This window comes from Bombus terrestris, chromosome 6 (genome assembly GCF_910591885.1).
Source record: "Bombus terrestris chromosome 6, iyBomTerr1.2, whole genome shotgun sequence".
In the NCBI taxonomy this organism is placed as follows: domain Eukaryota; kingdom Metazoa; phylum Arthropoda; class Insecta; order Hymenoptera; family Apidae; genus Bombus; species Bombus terrestris.
Window position 1 is genome coordinate 3,637,801 of NC_063274.1, and position 13,347 is coordinate 3,651,147.

General features: G+C 35.6%; 1 protein-coding gene across 5 annotated transcripts in view; it reads right to left on the reverse strand.

The window, feature by feature from the left end:
* Positions 1-13,347, reverse strand: part of LOC100643404 (calcium/calmodulin-dependent 3',5'-cyclic nucleotide phosphodiesterase 1) — a 217,247-nt gene that overhangs the window by 158,362 nt on the left and 45,538 nt on the right. The window contains exon 1 of one of the 5 annotated variants that reach the window (XM_048406835.1): positions 2,536-2,794. The exons of the other annotated variants lie outside the window; for them this stretch is intronic. The gene's annotated coding sequence lies outside the window, so the exon portion shown is untranslated. Of the gene's footprint in view, positions 1-2,535; positions 2,795-13,347 lie in introns of those variants that run through there. 5 annotated transcript variants of the gene reach the window in all.

The window sequence follows — 13,347 nt, forward strand, 5'->3', positions numbered from 1 at the left end:
TTCTATAATTTATACATAGCGCAAATGTATCTATGTATTATATTTTGTATCAATTTTGGTATAATTAAAAGCTCGTCGTACGAGAAATATGACTTTACACAGTCCTTTGGCAAAAATAAGCGCTGCAGCATGGATTTCAAGTTACCGTATATCTCTCAGATACGCTAGAATCTCTGTAGAAATGTTTACGACCGCGATCTCAGTAAGTTTAATTGATATTAAATATTCTTACATTCTTAATAAAATTCTTGCGCTTCTGTTCAAGAATTTTAGCACATCTTCTATTTTTAATAAAATTTTGGCACTTGATGTGTTAATTTTAAATTGACAAAATTAATTAACATGTCACGTAGCCACGTAATATTTACGATTCTGTATGCTTTAACTATTTCATAAAAGAAAATGAATACACCGTAATAATTGGAAACATAAATTTAATTATTAATAAATAAATTCAAAATGTGTCAACGTGTCAGAAATGATCTCCGAAACTTCGGCTTGTAATTTAATATTATTAGCTGGATATACAGAAGGTAATTTCGAAATGGGAATGAATGACGAAAAGCGAGAGAAAATACATCGATGAGATACGTTTCTTGAAATTATGAAACCTCCTAATACCATTGTTTAATTGAAAGCATTTGGTAAATTGCATTCGGTTTTTGTCCGCAGTAAATCGATTAATTTCGTGCTAACGAATAAAACAACGAAATATGAATAATTGAAAAGGAAGGTAATGTGATTCGAAGCATCGGTATTTAATCCTTTCGCTATTATAGGATAAGCTGTTTTCGCAACATTGTACGGAATGAAATTAAGAAATATGTAGAAAAATAAGGTTAAGCGGAATCAAGACGAAAGCCAATAGAATTTGTAATCTGAAATCCCGTCGTAGAATACATAAAAACGATACCAATGATATTCCAAGTACTGTACAATAATCTAAAAATTTATTTGTTTTATTGTACATTTTTAATTGACATATGAAAAAAAAAGAAAAAAAAAATACTAATAACATCAATAAGAAAGAACGGATAGTCTGAAAAAGGAAAGAAATAACTGGAACATGAATGTAAAAAGATACACGCGTTACAAATTAAGACAAGAGGCATAAAATAAGCGTAAAACGTAACAGCGCTATGATCTGAATGAATATAAAAATTTCGTTACAGATCCTTTCGAAATTTTACAATCTTGCGAGATGCCCTGTTACACGAGAAATTTGCATTTTCATAGCGGAAAGGTCAAATGGCTTACTTCCACTTTACTACTTTGCATTCTGAATTCTACGTTTTATGGCTTGCTCTTCTTTTAATTTTCTTCCTTATTCGTTTCCCTTTTTCTTCCTTCCGTCATCCTTAAATTCCTTCATCCTGATATTTAAATGCTTCTAATTTATGGAAAAGTGGGTTTAGGAGTGCTGGACAAGAAGATTAAAAGTTAGAATTCTACTGGCATGTTTTATCACTGATTGAACTAAAAAGAATCCTTCCCTTAGAATCAACCTATTTAATATCCACGGTCTACCTTTCGAACTTCAAACAAATCAACAACAGACGTATCATCAACTTTCACTGTTAAACCAAATAATCGTCTAACCTATGCTAAATCTATTGTTTCAAACACGTGTACACATCCAAAATAAATCATTCTCTCGAAAACTTAATTAATCCATACACTTAGAATTTAAACGACTTTCGTACTAATTTATCTCGCGTCTTTTATCACCGTTGATTAAATTTACCTTACGTAGTGTTACTAATCCTACGTGCTAATAAATAAAACCTACTTCTATATTGAGAAACTTTGTGCGATTGACATGAAGTATTACGAAAGTTTCTATTCAAAATCTCGTAATATCAATCCGTCATCTTGCAACACGGAAACATACGTGTGTTTCAAAGATGTATGTCAACTTGGATCCAAGACGTACGTATAGAACGACCTAAGCTAATGAATTATGTATCGTGCTTTGGAAACGGCGCCATAAATAAACATAGATAAGCAACAATTCTTTATAATTTAAGGAAACATGACTTTCACACCGATGTCTATCGAACACTCTTTATTTCCTTCGAACAAAGAACGTTTACGTGCGTAAACGATTTAACAGCGATTCATAAACTTTTCGAACAGCCTGTATAAAGCTATTGGACGCTAAAGAGAAGAGGAACACCTTCATCGACCTACATTTCCTGCAATCAGAAATACAATACGCGAAGACAACGATCCAGTTTAAAAGCGAAATCCCCTTTCCAGTGACGAACAAATAGAAAAGGAAGAAGATGATGATGCTGAAGATGAAGAGCGCATCTTCTGACAAGCAGAGTCGCGCGCATGTGACATTTATATGACGCGGTCGTTTCTCTATCGGAATCTTGGATACGTTTATCGTCGTTTCATAGAGAAATAACACAGCCAACGAAGCGCGAGACGAGAGATACGAGGGCTACGATACACCGAACAGCCAAAGAGTACACAATTTGGCAGCACACTTGGTGTGCCGCGTATTCGTTCACCAATTAAAACACTCACTGCAATTTTTCGTACTTCACGTCTGAGTTGATTCTGAAAATCGCGAGGCACAATTTCCTACCGATTGCGCGCGAATCACATGTCAACAACACGTCGGTGCGTTTTTATTCGAACGATTCATGGAGAAGAAATTAACGAACTGGCTTAACGATTCGATTTGCTCAAATCACTCGAGTGCTATTTTTCTCTTTTAGTTTGCTTTACTTTGGCTTTTGATCGTTCTCGCGAGGCGGTTTTGAGCGATACGCGGAAAACGTGAAATCCGCTCGGCGAAAGGATAGACGACTCCACGTGTCTCGGCTCGCGGTGCGACTCGAAAGCTCAAAAGCTCGCCTTGAAAGCCGCGCAAGCGTGCCGCGCAACGAGTCAGATGGCGAAAGCCAATCCGTGAAAGCTTCCGTACGTTCCGGCCTGGAATCGAGAGGGAAACGCTTTCAGAATGGATCACCGCGCCGTTGAATAATTATTTTTTCGCCGAACCGATGTATGCGATTCGACGAATCCACCAGGGACAATCCCGCGAAATACCGTTTGATGAACCGTTTTGCTTCGCTCGACCAGCTTGCTTGATTGCTCGCTGATTCACTTTTTTTTTGCAAATTGTTCGACAGGATGATTGGTGTTGGATGATGATTGGATTTGTAAGGCTTCGTGTGATGGAAATGGAATGGATTTAGGTCCTTCGTGATCGACGATACGATGTTAGTCTTTCTGGGCAGCTGAAAGTAAAAACACCTGGATTGGTACGAAGTGGATGTTCGGCATATTAACGCGGCATTTTGTTGATTTTGAGAATTAAAATGTGGGATGCTTGATTTACGGCTGTCCACGGGCGTCGAATGAATTTCTTTTTCTCTGTGGGTGGTAGATGGAGCTGAAGATTTTTTGGAGTTTTCTTAAATATGATATTCTACGTCGTATTCCAATTATCTTTAATCGCAAATAAAATATTAAGAATCTTTTTGCTTGTCGAAATGAGAGCAGAAATTCAAGAATTGAATTAAATGTGAAGGATTCTATAACACGAATAGGATTATTATCACAAACCTATTTCGTTGTATTAACAATTCACCACCAGCGACCCGAGACTGATGGATAGAGGCGGAAGACGCGAAACCAATAATATCCTAAATAAATAAATTAAATCCCGAATTTATATGTAAAGATCTGCACCCGTTAGAAAAAGGCGTCTAGGAGCATAGAATAAGAGCGAATAGGAAAATGAAGTGGAAAGCTGAGAATTTAATACGAAGGTCCGTAAGCACGAAAAACATAGAACTATACAAAAACATCCGAAGAATGTAAATCGCCTAGGCGACAGTTTAAAATCCAGCATTAGAACTAATATCAATAAAATCGTAGCTACGTGTCACGAGAGATCCGATGAGAAACTTCTCCCTCGAAACTATCGAAACAAAATGGAAAATTCGATAGAAAACTTATCTCTTTAATACACTTAGAATTTCTTCGTCCATTTCCCTATACTTTATCAAAACTTAACCATCGTACAAGCATTATGAATTATTTATCTCCCTGTCCCTTCCTCTCTCTCTCTCTCTCTCTCGTATTATAATATTTTAGTAGCTCACAGTACGATAAATTATTCGTGAGCCAACGCTATAGTCGAAACTGATAGTAGGCTGCTTTCCAATATCGTACTATAAGTATCACATAAATTTAGACGCATACACGAGAGATGCAATTGGCGGAAATAATGCGTAAACGCCATTATTTTAGGCCCGATATTTGGAACGGATGCAATCGCTAAACGGTTCGTGAGACGCGACGATTGCTTTGTTCGTCGGGAACGCAAAGCTCCCTTACGAAGCTTTCCGAAGAACCTTTACGAACGTAAAAATTTTCTGGAGGAATATATCCTCCGTGATAATTTCCACATCGTAGACTTCTGCGCGATAAATTATAAACTAAGGATATACTTTTTGAGTAGCTTCGAAATGTGTATGAAATATATCAGTGAACTCTTAGCTTACAAATTATAAGTCACACAGTGCTCTTTTACGATTCTACGTCAAACAGGATAATCAAAGGATGACTACAATTTGTAAAATTTCATCAATTTTATCGCTAAACTGAAATGCGCGCCACAAAATTTAGACGCACTCTCAGACATTTATCGTAATTAGATGCAAGTGCTTTGAATTCAATTTCAATAGCATTTCATCAAATGGTTCGCTAATTTTCAAGATATTATATTCGGTGCAATTAAAAACCTATATATTGGTAATAAAAACTACTTTTCTATCTTTCTTCAAAATTACGATATTTTTCAAACTAACCGTAAATATAATTCATAAAAAAATAAAAAAATAAAAAAACGAACGTCCAAACACCGCGATAATCGTAAGATTAGAAAAAGCGGATGATCCTTTCAATATCGCGAGATCATTAAAATTCGATTAACAAATAAATAAAATGTATTGTTTCCGCCGCCTTGTCGCAGCTCTCTAACCGAACCGATTTACCAGCTGGATAGTCTCCTTCGTGTAAAGACAGCGATGATTGAAATTGAACGGAAGTCACCATTCCATGAAAATTGGCCTTCGCGATCGATAGATTAACAACCGAAATGCAAACTCGTGCACAAGCTGAAATATCTAGACCGTTTGCCGATAGGATTAAAACTGATATTTGAAATAGTGAGATTTCTCCTTTTACTTTATCGAATTTATTCACTCGATATCTTTAATACCACGGCGATAAAAAGGGAAAATTGCAAGTGTAGTAAGCACGATGACAAACTTTTATATCTCAAACAAAACCGTCGAATATGAAATTATATTCCTCTGGTTTGGATAGGTTTTATAACCACGTTGGTCAGTTGTATCGTGGATTGATGCTGTAATAAATATCACGATATGCGGGCTACAGCGTTTCGTATTCATAGAACACTGCGACCTAGCGTGGCACTTGGAGTTGCAATTCGATTCGCGATACAACTTTAATGCTTGTTTGCGAACGCTGTTTATACGTTTTACTTGAACTTGAACGACTGTCTAAATTTGTTTACAACGTAATAAAGACAAGCACTGTAGAACAGAAACTACGCCAGAAGGCGCATTGTATTATAGATGTAATCTTGTATCTTGATCTTGATTATTATCTTGGGAATAATAATAATAATAATAATCTTATTGCAACATTTTGTAACAAAGAAAGGATCGAGTTTCTTTAAAAAAAAAAAAATCGTAATATATGTAATTTAGCGTAATGTTATTCTCTTTACCACACAGAATCCCGAGTCTTTGAGAAATCCAAATTCGATCAAATATCTCGATTCGCAGGAAGTTTTACCCTCTATCCTTAGTGGGTATCTTGGTGAAATAATTGGTCGTTCGAGACTACCGAGATAATTTGAAATTGATTACCGCGCGATGGAAAACGATGCTCGTTATAATTTGCAAGTCAAGCTGACATGATAATTACCGCTTCCGAACGACATACACTTTATTCGTTTTTATCGATTTCGTTGTTAATATCCGTCTCCAAGTGCATTATTAAACGAATTCCCGAAAAGATGTAATTTGTTCTTGCAAGCAAAGAATTCGTAGGGTTTTCGAAAATCGGTATAGAGTCGATAAAATATTGAGTAATTTATTATAATTTCTACGAACAACGGTTTACAAAATTTAAGATAATTACTATTAATGATGAAAAAATACAGTATTTAGCCAGTGAAAGGAGTATGGCAAAAGCAGTAAATTCAACTGAAACGAAAGCAGGTTTCAGATTTCTGCACCTCTCGAAATAGGAGGATGTAAGTGGCATTCCGCTTTAAAAGATTTAGGATTTACATAGAACCTCGGCTCTATATTTTACAATAGAATTAATTAGAACGGAATCGAGATACTTAATTCGACTCTGATTGTAATTTGACTCGCTCTTTGACTTCCCCTTCTATCCACGCGCCAATATTCTCCAATTATATGCAATTCGTGTACACGAACATAAGTTTGATCTTTGTGATTAAACTGCCGATATCCGTATAATGCATATTGTGTAATATACTACAGCATAACATTTAATTCGTGCAAAATACTCTGTCGTGTATATTTGCACAATTTTTCTCTCATAATCTATATAAATAAATTACCTAAATCATTGGCATTGTTGAACATTTTTTTGATCCAAGAAATTCATAAGTTGTAATGCAAAAATATGTAAAATATTCGAAGTATAGTATCTTGAAAGTAAAGTAGCGTGTTACGATATTTAGTAGAAACATAAAAATATAAAAATGTATAAGACTCTGTAATCCGTTTATTATATTATGATCTTCGTCCTTAATAGATTACAATACTTGTAAACTCTACAAATCTATTTAGTAGTTAACCATATTAATAAAAAAATAAATTAATTTGTACCATGCAGAGTTAGAAAGGTCGAATAGAAGTTGTTGCAATAATTTGCCGAATTCCTATATGTCGTGACGAGACGAAAGCAGAATCGAGAATGATTCTTGGCATTGTTTGCGCTGTCAGTTGTTAAGCTTCCGGTTATACGAAACTCTTTTCGAAGCGACTTCTATCGTCTTGTACCCTGATATATGTACAGTATTTAACGTGTGCTTTGACGCGGCGCCGTGCCGAGTGAAGTAGCGCATTAACGCCAAAAATTAATTCTCCTTGACGTTTGTGCATTATTTCGGAGCCAAGAAAAACGCCGATTCGTCTGCATCTTATTTCGTCCGAAGAAGCATTCATTGGAAAACTTCCGTTTGATAAATGGACAAAATATAAGTGAACTTTTATTTCGTAGAAATGGAGATTTGTCGCACGTGGTTGTGCAATACGATGTTTCTCAAGCGTTATAAATTGTTGTTGTCCACGTCAACGAAGTACAATTTCACACGCACGTATACTCTGCTAGTTTTTAAACGAATTTCCAATTTTATAGTACACCGTAAAATAGAGTGAATTAGGTTAGCTAAGCTTCGATATTTTAAGATTCAACTTCGAATCTCCCACGCGATAGTCAAACCTGTGTACTACGAGTAGACCAGGAACATTTCCGCAAATTCATATTTTTTATGAAACAACCAAGTACAGATTTATTTCGTTTCGCTATAAATATCGCACAATAGAACTGCCTTTATACGAACTCCATTTAGTTGAACGAAATTTTGGTTAGTGCCTGGTTAAACGAATTTCCGCCGATTAAATCCACTTATCTGGACGTGAACTCCTATTATATGAACTGCAATTAAATGAACTACTTGATCCCCACCAGACTCACATAAATGGAATTTTACTGTAACGGTTGATTTTTTTGGATATTTTGTATACTTTTACATATCATAAACATTTCGTGTATTATGTACGTCCCGTGCATCTAAATTTATATGTAAATAAATAAACTTGTTCGCGATCCATTCGTCATTGCACAGAGTCGGTCTATCCCGGTTCTGTAGTTATCTTTTTCAAGCAGTGTCGCGTAATACGCGATTTCCGTGGTCGGAATATGCACCCTTCCGGCGTAGTTTCATTGTGAACGACGCTTTGCATATCTTCCATCTTCGGGGCTATCGATCCGTCAGCGCACGAAACGCGCCACTTAAGCGACTCGCCTATACTAAATTTCAGTATCGCTGGCACGGTGAACCGCGTGCGGTTGCAGAACGGATAAAGAGCGCCAACCGATTCTCGGCGCCTCGAAACGCTGTGATCGGAAATAACCTTCCTCGCAGCTGAAAAATATTCCCAAAAAGGGAAGACAATTTAAGCTAAGAAGTTTAGACTAAGTTTTGAAACGGCTTGACGAATTTTAAATTCAAATAGCAGTTACGAAGAAATTCTCTTACTGTTGTTTTCGGAGATTAAGGTCGAACGATGTGGAAAATTTAGTTTTAGTTTGTAATAGATTTATGAAAATTTGAATAAGATCGTATGTGGTTAGATCGTATGTGCGCAGATGTTGAAATTTTTATAATGCGAGATAATTAGAATAATTTTCTTTGAGTATTACTTGATCGTATATATTCCCGTTAAATTCATCCAAATATATCGAAACTAGCATTGCTAAACGTTGCATTCTCTCGATTTATGCTGCTCTCGAAATACCAAACAAAATCATATAACCGCAGGCTATCTCTTCAAACCGCGTTAGAAATTTATTCGCCTGGCTGCATCAGATTAATCGCGAATTTACACTTTGAGGCTGCGTGGACATTGCACGAAGGGAGATCCAAAAGTTATAATTCATCAATTTTACCAACATTGAGAAATATGTTTGCACAATTTCAACATCGAACTTCAGTTAATACGTTAACTGTTATATCGATTTTATATATATATATATATCTTGTCCTGGCAGCCGCGATAGCTTGAAATGTATTATAGTATAACATTTAATTCGTGCAAAATATTCTATCGTATATATTTGCACAATTTTTCTCTCATAATCTGTATAAATAATCTAAATCATTGGCATTGTTGAACATTTTTTTAATCCAAGAAATTCATCCTGTATTAGTCGTTGTAAAAAATTTACTAACTCGAATCGCTGTGACGATCAACGCGTAAACGCTATAACGATGGAGCATCGAAGGATCGTAAAGATGTTGAAGCTTCTGTTTTTACGTGATCGACGAGGTAACGCGCGTTACCTTGTAGACAAGCCGAGAACGACAATGAAAAGGGTGGCAAACCGATAAGGTGGAAAAGCTCCTAAGACCGGCGGAGCGTAGCTCTTACAGCTCACGGAACATCGGTTTCCTTGGAAATTGTCGAACAATACGGGTTTAGTCGACAGCTTGGCGAATCGTGTCTGAACCATATCGCCGACCGATTTCGAGAATTTCGACTTAAGAAACATAGCTTGAATCTTAAACCAGTCTGAATAAAAATTTCGACAAAGCCTACTACTATCCATTTACGTATGCGCAAGAACGTTTAATGCGAAGAAATTGCTATGTCAGTGGGTTAAGTATTAATTGAAAGATGAATAAATAATTCTTAATAACGAGAAACCGAACAATAGAACACCCGATGAAAGTTCGTTGTTGGACTGGGAGAATAGAAACTTTACGTCTCTAGGGCCATAAGACGCGACTGGAACTTTCTTAAAGCTCGATCATCCTGATTCGAAAATCATGAGACAAGGGCTAACGTTAACCACGTATCCTGTGATATACAGGAATCTACACCTGCTCCTGCAACTATGATGTAGATCTTTAGGGTTCTCGAGCCGCAAAATTGATCAATGGCCACCACTAGGTGCTAGAATTCCTGAACTCTGAGACGTACAATATGTTCAGACTAACCGTACAACTGTCGATCTCTGAATTCTACAATTATAGAGTTATTAACCTCAAATTAGGTCACCACCGAGCTGTGAAAGCTGGAATTCTACAGCCCCTTTGAAGGGTATTCGAGATAAATTAGAAGATATATCATGTATGTACGTCAAATTGGCCGCCAGCCTTCGCATCGTCTAACGCTAAATACTAAATTCCGCGTCATGGATCACGAAACGTGCATTCAAGTATAATTATCGCAAGTATAGAAGATTTTGATACACAGGCTATGAACTTTTGCATTTGGACTCGCGGTATCCTGTTAGAGGTCCTAAATTTCGTACGTTGAAGGTTTCTAGTCTTCTATCCCAAATCCAAAGATTCCCTAGGGTGAAATCTTCGAATTTTTGAATTTGGAATTTGCGATCTTGCGCTCTACTGAAATCTGGGATCTTAATATCCTGTAGTCTGGAGTTCCGAGTACGAGATTTTGGAATTCTTCGGTCTTGAATTCTGAATGCAGGAATTCCGTAGTGTGAAATCTTGAAATCTTCGTGCACAAGGGCACAGGTGTATGGTAAATGAGAAACCCTGGATATCAAGAATCCCGAACCTCTTCTGCTAATGACATCGTAACAAATCCCACGATTGAATAAAATGTTTGTAGCTTATCGCGAACATGATAGAAAAGGAGAAACGGTTTACGGCGATGGCTTCTCTTAGCTCCTAGCATTCGTTTGTTCGAAGTTTGATATTCTTATTTCCTCGAGTTTTCTTGAAAGCAAGTGAAACACTCTTTCTATAGGCTTCGTTCTCCGAATGCAATGCGTCCCGAACAAATCCAAACTGCGTTATCCTTAATAATTATTTAATATTTAATTCGCCTATGGAAATATACACTAACGCGATTATATTATATCGGTATTAGCTTCTTTAAGAACAGAATTTTAAATTATAAAATGGTATAAATCGCTAAAAATATTTTTGTGATGTCAGCTAAAGGCTAATTTTAATTTTAAAGATATAAATATAAATTGATCCGTGTTCCTACATCGAAATAATTATCGTGTATTCAAGTATTTATACTATATTTCTATACGAGTATAAGAGTGTGTACCTGCATGTTCACGTATATTAAAAAGTTAAGCATAACAGCGTGTTGTGCCTACTTTGCTAATGGGAAACGAAGAAACGAGCTATTATCTGAGATTGGATCGTTAGCAATTTAGTAGGTGAAGTACAAGAGGAAAAAGCGAGGTAGAAACCACTCCAGAATTCATTCATGTTTCTGGTATTAAAAGGCGAATATTACGCCATGCGACCAGAAACAGAATGAAATCGCGAAGGGAAACTCTCGGTGGAATCGATCGATGCGATTTACATACCTTATTTGAGGTAAAACAGATGATGCTGATTTAATAAAAATTTAATTCCATGCCAGACAACTGCGTTATCTGTATAAATTATATTGAGATATTTGTTTATAGACACATTTTTGTAAATAAAACAATGTTATACAATTACGAAATATATAACCAGTGTATTGTTTTTTATTAAATCCTATTAATTATATTAGTATTCAATTTCACTCTAAATTTCGACTAGCTCCGAAGATCGTTTGATATGCTTTGTTTAAAGTTTGAAAGCACGTCTGAACTCACGCCTCGCAAAATAAACTCGTTTGTCGTATGCCCAGTTATTTGTGCCATTCGAAAGCGTTGAAATTCAGGCAACAACTCTGCCTTTAATTAACTTACGGTTTCGAGCGAACTTCCTGTCTTAATTTTTCATTTCAGTATTCCGATAAATAACTATCTCGTTTTGGCAAGACGAGTAATGTTTATTAACATTTTCACTCGCGTACCATTCTTCGAATCGAAATTCTCGATCATCGATAAAAACAGAAATTAAATTGTTCGAAAAGCGAAATTCAAGAGTTTAATATTGCATCGAGTAATATACATGCATCGTCCCTTTCGATTTCTTTTTCAAATTCAATTCAATTTCAAATTCTCTTTTTCCTAAAGCTTTTTGTTCTTTTTCCCTTCGACTACATTTTACTTGAATTTCTTCGAAAATTCTAAAATAAACGATAAATTTGATACGTTCAGTACGAATGAAATTGAACAAGGTCAACAGCAAAATCTTTATAATTAACGGGATGTTTGTCAGTAGTTTCTCCTAATGTACGATAAACATCATAATTTAGCATTTTATTTAATCATATCTTTCTGAAGACAGTTTAACTCCCTTAAACACGCTGTGAATTTTTCGAACAACCCGATACAATCCGTTGATTTCACAGGAAAATAGCAAATATCATTTCTGATCGTTAGTTTATCGTCTATTCGTATCATTTAGTAACTCATACGTATTGTTCATACAAATGCATAAATCTGTGTCTACGTATTTACGAGTACCGTTGTATAATCAATAAATTCGTTTTCTTATAAATTACACGTAGATTCGTTATTTCAAAATAAATAAACGATTAAATGTAATAGTCGATTGCAACAGTTACGTTAACTCTCAATTATTAAACAAATGTATTATTCGTCCATCTAAAATCTATCGTATACGAATTAATGCTCGTTAATTATGTTAATGTATACCTCTCAAATATAAAATACCGCCTGTATTTGCCTCTTAATCTGCTTTTCTTCTAATTACCAATTTCATCTTCCGTCTATGAAATCTTTCAGTATTTGTGAAACGCTATTCCGATTGACGGTTCGTCATGAATAAAACATCGATCGATATAAGAAAGAAAGACAAATTTGCTAGAAGTTCTCGAACAGAACTTGCTAGTTTGGTTAAACTTAAAGTGGCACGCTTTAACCCGAAAGCCTGAACCTCGAAACTTTCTGGTTGGAAACGGTTGTTGGCTACTCGTTTTACCAATAGTTCAATCGACACCCCGCATGAGGTATGTTTCCTGGTAAACTTTGGAAAAACTGCACACCCAAGCGATCCTTGAACCGATCAAATTTCCTTGATTGCATCAGGGACGATGAAATTCTCCTAACGGTGTTCCTATTTACCTTCGATTTTCTACGATGGCTATTTATGGTGCCACAAAATACGCTACATTCTGGTCATGGTGGTTCGATTACTTCAATTATTTCAGTTTATTGGAATCGCAAGCAAATGTTATGTGTCGATAACTAGTAACTGTACATATTCTGTATTTTTTTTATCACATAATCTATAGTTAAACAAGGTTATTAAATTAACAATTAATCGACAGAATTTTGTATTTACAGAGCAAAGCTCGCGATCGATAGCGAAAATTCAAAGTATTTTCAAGAGTTGCAGCAATGCGACGAATTATTACACGCGAGCCCCCATTATTTTCTCATTTAAATTCTACCAAACAATTTTCAAATAACTGAAATAACACGGAATCAGACATTCTGATACAAAATTAACGTGTTCCGAGTAAGAAAATTTACATGTGTGTAATGTTTGCTTTGGAAGTAACGTGACAAATTTGTACATATATATATATATAAGTACATGGAAAATAAATGGAAAAAAGAAATTTAAAGAAATTGGAACAA